This window comes from Podarcis vaucheri, assembly GCF_965113315.1.
Source record: "Podarcis vaucheri genome assembly, chromosome: 17".
NCBI classification, from domain to species: Eukaryota; Metazoa; Chordata; class Lepidosauria; order Squamata; family Lacertidae; genus Podarcis; species Podarcis vaucheri.
The window spans coordinates 34,397,065-34,405,160 of NC_138755.1; the positions used below are offsets into that span (position 1 = coordinate 34,397,065).

The window sequence follows — 8,096 nt, forward strand, 5'->3', positions numbered from 1 at the left end:
CACGCCTCGGTTGTGGAACCAATAATGAACTGCAATAAACATCCTTGTATATAAGAAGAGCTTGGCGTTGGTCTTTTGTGAGCTGAGACCTGAGGCAGCCCTGACAGTATGCATTTCTTATCTTCCCTATTACATTTCAAACTCATAACCAATATCTCTATCTTTTTCTACTTTGTAACACTTCGTATATTTCTCCTTACAAAACTTCTTGTAGTCCTACTAGCGGAATTTGTTGATTACAGTTGCTCTTCAAATAATTCATATACTTCTTCCAATCTTCTGTAAATCTCTGGTCCCACAGGTTTCGAATCCTTGCTGTCATTTTGTCCAATTCTGCATAGTCCATTAATTTCGTCTGCCATTCTTCTTTCGTCAGAATTTTTTCTTGTTTCTATTTCTGGGCTAACAATACTCTTGCCGCAATTGTTGCATATAAAAACAATTTAACATCTTGCCTAGTAATGTCGTGACCTATAATACCAAGTAAAAATGCTTCTGTTTTTTAAAAAATGTATATTTCAACATCTTTTTCATCTCATTATATATCATTTCCCAGAAGTTCTTTACTTTTTTTACATTCCCACCACATATGATAAAATGTTCCTTCTTTTTATTTACATTTCCAACATTTATTGTTTGTTTTATACATTTTAGCTAATTTCACTGTGTAATATACCATCTACACATAATTTTCATCATTCTCTTTCAAAGCATTACAGGCTGTAAATTTTATCCTTTCATTCCACAACCTTCCCTGGTGGGACGTCTTGCAGGTGGGGAAAAGGAATGTAATCAGGTCCTATCACGGGGTCATGCTATGCAGATATCACGTCATGCAGAAAAAGAACCAAGAGAAACCACTACCGAGCGAGCAAGAGCCCGGCCATGGCGTATGGCGGCCTCGCAGTGCCCACCACCGTCATGAGCATGTTCTGGACGGTGGTCGGCATCATCGTGCTGTGGTTCGTGCCCAAGGGGCCTAACCGGGGTGTTATTAACACAATGTTGGTGACATGTCCTGTCTGCTGCTACCTCTTCTGACTGATTGCAATCCTGACTCAGCTGAAACCTCTCTTCGGACCACAGTTAAAAAGTGAAGTAATTACATATCTAAAGTACCACTGGCCTTAACCGATGTGCTTTTCTATTGCAGTTTGTGGACTGGGATACGAAGAGATTTTCTTTATGTAAAGCCCTGTTGATCCAGATGCCTTCTAGCGTACTTTGAATCCGACCACATCTCTCAATGCTCAATGCCTTACTGTTTGTTCTATTACAAGAAATGTTTGCCTACTCTTGTTGTTTTTTCACCTTTGAAAGTGCCTAATAGATACCTATAGTTCTACTCAGTACAATGTTGTGCTTGAATTTCAAGTATTATAAATAATATTCCATCCCTCTTCTCTGCACTGACAGAGGCTAGATGGAACCGAGAATTGCCTCTGAGCATTTATTTGCCTTACCAATTTTTATACTAGACTGTCTACTGGTCCAGTTCACAAGCACAGTCTGAATGCTGTGTCTGATAACTTTAAGAAACAACCAAATGCATTTCCTGCTTTCTTGCATTCCTACCTTCTTCTGTTCTGAAGCTTACAGACACTGCAAAGAGAGACTCTCCACACTGGAATTTGATATCTCTACCTTAGGTTCTTTCTGAGATCCTTCAATTGTTTCTTTTCTCTTTCTAGGTGACCATTCTCTCCTTAGCATGCTACCCTCTCAGGTGTTTTCCTTGTGGGCTATAGATGTCCCCCCCAAATCTTGGAAGAGCCAGTTTGGAATGACATGTGCTGTAAATCTTAAGAGAATTGGAAGGATGTGTTTCCAACCTCTCCCCCACTTCCTTGCCACAAGTTGCCCAGGTTGCCAATACCCAGCCTTAGGCACTCAAAGATCAAGGCAAACCTGACAACAAAGATTGACAGGAACTCAGTTGAAAGTCAGCAGGAGGGAATGTGGTGGGTGATCAACCCCTGAGTAACCTGTTTGGTATGAAGGCGCAGCAAAATGTGAGCCCAGCTTTGGTTATAACTTGGAGGACTTCCATGCCCCTGGGTACATGATTCAATGCCTGCTCATTGGCAGATCCATTTATAGACCAGAGCCACAGTAAGCAGAAATCTATGCTGGCAACCACAGGAAATTGTAGAGAAGTTAGTAAAAAGGAGTAATAAGGTGTCAGGAGGTGAGCGTGCCAGAGGTTACGAGGTGCAAGTTTGGGTTCAAAACTGATTGCAAAGGATCGTCAAAAATATCCCCCATAATCTGCACCATTTCATACCCTGTGGGTTATAATGCAGGGCAGGGTCATTCATAGACTCTCACTTCCAAAATCCCTGACTGTTGACTACGCTGGCTGCGGCGAAGCTAACTGGGGTCCAACAATACAGTATATACAGATCTAACAACATCTGTATCCCTACCCTATCTAATATAAAGGGGTTTACTGCTCTACAGTGTTTCAACTCACTGTTGTCTTGGCATGCGGTTGCTTTTTGAAAAATTGGTGGTTTCACTGACACGTCAATTTGAAGTGAAGCAAAGCACGTCGGAGGAACTGGTGCCTAACTCTATTGCGCTATTTCAGTAATTTAATCTGTGCTGGATCCAGGAATTAGAAGGGGACTGTCCTGGACTGGCTGGGTGCAAAGGAGTGGTGGGAGGCACCAGCTGGGGAATCCCCAGCGGAAGAAGGCTCTGAGCCAGGGGATTGGTGGTGGGATGACAAGGAGTGGTCAGACGGAGAAGATAGAGCAGTCTGAGAGGCAGAGGTGTCGGAAGCTGAAGAGGTGACAAGGTTTAGTGAGCAGGAAGAGGCTGTGGCAGAAAGCAGTCAAGAATTGGAGGCAGAGGTGGAGGGGGCCAGGAGACAGAGATGAGGCAGGCTTTGGAAGAATCCAGGCAGTCTCCCCCCTCCTGTTGAATGAACCAGGAGAGGAGCCTAAGAGTGCAGAGAGAAGGCAAGGGGCCTTTCAGTCCTTGCAACTGCCTCATTGGTGCAAGACCTACTGGGAAGGGTTGCTGAGCTTTGTTTGTTTCTTTGAATAAAGAGTTAACTTCACATCAGATGCTTTATTGTTTTATTGCCGACTTATGCCTAACTCCATCTCTTGATAGGGGCCTGCCCCCCAACTCAGTATCTAAGAACAAGGCTTTTGAGCTTGCTTCCTCCCCTCCTTCCTCCCTGCCCCTATGAAATACCTCCCCCCATTCCAAATGAGGCAACTACTACTTTACCACGATGGGGGGGGGGGGAACGACGACACAAATGTTTACGAACCACCTCCCCTCCCTGCAACCAAGTGTTTCCATAGATTCTAGTGACACAACCCAATTCCAGCAAAAGTTACTCAGGACAAAGTCCTATGGAGAACAGTGAAAGAAGGATTAATCATAACTAAGTTGAAGTCTCCTTGAATCTTGTTTGGCTGTACCCAGTCCCTGTCAGCTCTCGTTAAAAATTGAGGAGCCTGTGGGTCTTCAGATGTTACCAGACTACAGCTTCCACTATCCCTGACTATTGAGCCTGCTTGCTGCGGTGGATGGGTGTTGGAGAATCACAGAATCATAGCGTTGGAAGACACCCAGAAGGTCGTCTAGTCAAGCTCTCTGCAATGCAGGAATCAACAGCTAAAGAATCCACGGAATTTTATCTCTCAAGCAGTATAAAGATAACAGCAAACCATTCCCATAGCCAGGCGATTCATAGGGTTCCTTCTATACGGAAGAAAGAAACCACAGCTTGTCAGTATGGCCCCTGGGACCACACAGGCGTGTCAGAACCCATCAGCTCAGCAGTGTCGGGCCTGGGTGGAAGCTGAATAAGATTTCCAAAGCAAATCCACACAGCGCAGGAAGGAGTAAAATTAAGGCAAATCTCCAGAGATCTGTTTTAATGAGGATGAGCAATGTTTGCTGGAAGCCCATTGACTCAGCATAATTAAGGTGAAAGGAAGCGTCATTGTCATTCATGTTAAAATACTGTAGTGATATTTGCTCCGACTCTGGTAAAACTCTTCTGCGATTTCAAAATCCTGACTAAAATTTCCTAGAATTTGTAATAACCATCCTGATTGGATGGTTTGGGCTCTTTTCCTTAAACCAACATCCAAGTTGGCTCAAAGTTTTTTGTTTTTGTTTTTGCAAAGTGTAGAATAATCTGCAGACCCAACTATCGTGCATGCAGAACTAGAAAAATATTGTTGCATGCCACCCCAATCTCTGAGGGGTGCAAGATTCCAGGGGTTCCAGGCACTTACCCAGGGTTTGTGTTTCCTTTTGGGAAGGAGGCACAGTGGAGACTGTGGTGTCTTTATGATATATGGTTTATTTACACATATACACAGCCTGCGCCTAAGATACAGGGGCTCACAGCATTAACACCTGAAAAGGTCTTGCTTCTTGCATAGTCATAGCCTTGGCATCAAGCATGGGCCTGACTCTCCTTCTCTTCTGCTGCCTGCCCCCTGTGCTCAGCCTTACCTCACCCTGCCCTGGCTTTTGTATTTCTAACCACCAGTCAGGCAATGGTGTGCGGTCAGTGAACTAGGGGGACTAGGCTAGTCCCCTAATTGTTCCTGGTACATTAGAGTATTAAAGTATTAAAACTTGGAGCCTCCTTCCCAAAGCCCAGGATGCTTCTACCTGGCTGAGGGAGGGAGGGAGGAGGCGCAGTGCTCCAACGGGGTCCAAGAGCCCTCCCACCACCTTCCCAAAGCCCAGCTGGCTTTGGGAAGGACAAAGGAGGGCTTCAGCATCCTGTCATAGGCCTGGAGCCTCCTTCCGAAAGCCTGGGAAGCATCTGCCCAGCTTAGGGAGGGACATGTAATGTCAGGACATCGTGATGTCAGGACGTCGTGACATCACACACACGTGTCTCCCCCCCCCAAAAAAAAGTATCAGGCTCACAGCTAATGCCTCTGACCCTAACTATTCCCCTATGAAAAATTATCAACCCACGCCACTGCAGTCAGGTGAGGAGGGGCCAGGAAGGCGCACTCATTTGCCCTCTGGCACAGAGCTTTTGTTGTTGTTATACCAACGTTTGGTGGTTAGGTGGCAACTACAGTCATTCTCTCACAAAGAAACTTGCCCGGCTAGTTCGACAATGGAATCCTCCGTTCGATTTTAGCGCTTGCTGAATCTAGGATCCCAGGAATTAGAAGGGACTCAGGCATCATACAGACTGACCACCCCCCAAATTCACAACAATACTTTCGGCTTTTTTAAAAAAAGCAACTTACCATTTCTGAAATATCTAGTCAACTAGTCAGGGTTTGTTGTATATACCCAGGGGCCATTGCATATATTTTATGCTGTAATTTAGACAGTTAGTCCAGGGAAAAGTCAACAATACTGCAAATATTGCCATTTAATTTTGTTTTGATTACCCCAATCAATCAGGGAGCAGGTTGTTGGTTTTTTTTAATAATGCAGCCCCCCCAAAAAAGGCTTACTGATCTCTCAGGCAGAGGCAAATGAAAATGCCAGCATGAATTTGCACTCCTCAAGAAAGAGGCTGTAGGCAAGGGCTTAGAAGAGTATTATTATGTTCCTTCGGGAGGTTCAATTGCTGAGGTAACCAGGTTAACGCTACCTGTCTTGCTGCCCTGTGCTGTGGCAGTTTCACGCTTGTCCTTGTACCACTTTTATGTTCGTGTCTCTGGAATGAATAGGCCAACATACTCTACTTTTTCATGCTACATAGTTGAGAGTGGACAGTGAAATGACCACAGCACAGCATGAGAAGGCAAGAGCACTGGCCCTCTTGCCTCAACTCTTGGGACATATCTCCCCCTTATTCCCGCCAGTTCAGAGGGCAGAATACTTCATTTGCCCTTTCCAACATGATCAAGTAATCAAATGTGATCATCCCTGCTGGTCGGTGATAAGAGGAACAACTCTAAATGGCTTTACTACACTTACACGGAAACAAGAGTTGTCACCCGTCCCTATAAAAATGGGGACACCCCTGTTTTGGGTCAAAAACAGGATCAAGATTCTGGAGCGCTAAGCACCACCAGATATCAGAATTATAGCCTATCTGTGTAAAAATTCTACATTCCTTATGCATCCGTTTAAATAAATATCAGTAGCTAATTTGATGACTCGCCTGTGCGTGGTTGAGACATTATGTCTTTAGATATGGTCCTGTGAGTACCATTAGCCGTTCCTATTGCTTGCTGGGTAATTAATATAGCTAAATGAATTGTTCTGAAAGCTCAATTAGCCATTCTTCACTGAGAGATGATAATAAATGGTTCTCTGGGACTCCACAGGGGATCCAGTTGTTACATATACACACCTAACAAGGCTGATTTCAGAACTACAAGTAGAAATTGTCTTATTTTACAAGGAGAAGATGGCAACAGAGGTTGCTGCCTTATGAGGGTGATACCCTCCAACATTCCTCAGGTGCAAATAGGGACATTTCTCACTCCTCTCCCACAACTGACCCTGGGAACACTCAGACATGGAGGAGGAGGAGGAGGAGGAGGAGGAGGAGGAGGAGGAGGAAGAAGAAGAAGAAGAAGAAGAAGAAGAAGAAGAAGAAGAAGAAGCGCCCGTCCCTCTGACTGAGTTTCCCCAGCCACTCTGGGTGACTTTCAACAAATCGAAAAGCATAATAAAACATCAAACTTTAATAACTTCCCTCTACAGGGCTGCCTTCTACTGTCATCTAAAAGTCAGATAGTTGTTTATTTCCTTCACATCTGATGGGTGGACGTTCCGCAGGGTGGGCTCCACTACCGAGAAGGCCCTCTGCCTGGTTCCCTGTAGCTTTGCTTCTCTCAGTGAGGGACCCGCCAGAAGGCCCTCAAAGCTGGACCTCAGTGTCCAGGATGGACAATAGGGGTGGGGACGTTCCTTCAGGTATCCAGGACTGAGGCCACTTAGGGATTTAAAGGCAGCACCAACACTTTGAATTGCGCTCAGAAACGTACTGGGAGCCAATGAAGGCCTTTCAGAACCACTGTTATATGGTCCCAACGGCTGCTCCTAGTCACCAGTCTGGCAGTTGCATTCTGGATTAGTTGTAGTTTCCAAGTCACCTTCAAAGGGAGCTCCATGTAGAGCGCATTGCAGTAGTCCAAGTGGGAGATAACCAGAGCATGTACCACTCTAGTGAGAAAGTTAAAGCATGGACCATACCTGGAAAGCACAGGGGGAAAGTAAGTGTGAATAATCCCTGACAGAGAGTTTTGCTTTTTTCCCTCCTCGCCCCACTGCCACCAAATCCCTTATTTTGCAGGTTTTTCTGTATTGGGCCTTGCAAAAGAAAACAACTCTGCAGTGACAATGAGGGGAGCTCTTTCTGTTCTAGTTCACTGTCTCACTGGGTATTCATGAAGTAGCTTTCCCAATATAAGGATGAACAATTACGTCAGCAGTTGGAAGTTTGCAATGTCTCAGTCTGAACAGGGAGCTGGCCTGGAGCTTGGAAGATCACAGTCTACTGTTGCCAGGATGCTACCCTAGCCCTCTTGTGATGTCTAAACAGTCCTGAAACCTAATGGTTTCTTTGTTTTGCTGTTCTTAGAGGCCAAGATGCTGCCTGACATTTCTTTATTTTCTTTCAAAGCATGCTGTTGGGGCAAGTCCAACGTAAGCCAGAGGAGCTTACAGAAGCAGATCAATTCGAGGATTATAGTTTCAGTGTTAAGCAAGGCGACCGTATGAAAACTGTGCCCTAGTTAACAAGACTCCAGGCATTACCTAATCACTTGCATTGGCAAAGATTATGGACGGGAGCAGACACTGCTACCAGAGCAAAAGTCATGCTCAAATGATAGAGTTATGGGGGGTTGTTTTGTTCTGTTTTTTATGGTATAATGCAGGGGTTTTCAGCTTGTGTGCCGTGGCACCCTGGGGTGCCTTGAATGAGGGTCAGGGGTGCCATGGGCAACACTGGCCTCTGTCCCTCTTTCCTTCCTTCCTTCCTCCTTCCTTCCTTCCTTCCTTCCTTCCTTCCTTCCTTCCCTCCCTCCTCTGATGCCCTCTCTTGTCTCTGCCTCCCAAAGGCTTGCCCAGATGTTTGCTGCATCAGCCCTGGCTCCAAGCTCCCCAGGTGAATGGTGCCTCTGGGGCTGGCC

At 45.4% G+C, this 8,096-nt stretch overlaps 1 pseudogene across 1 annotated transcript; it reads left to right on the top strand.

The window, feature by feature from the left end:
- Window positions 1–872: 872 nt before the first annotated feature.
- On the top strand, window positions 873–1,549 carry LOC309522375 (V-type proton ATPase subunit e 1 pseudogene; annotated as a pseudogene). Its single transcript has one exon. The product of its transcript is annotated as a V-type proton ATPase subunit e 1 pseudogene (transcript).
- The last annotated feature ends 6,547 nt before the right edge of the window (window positions 1,550–8,096 follow it).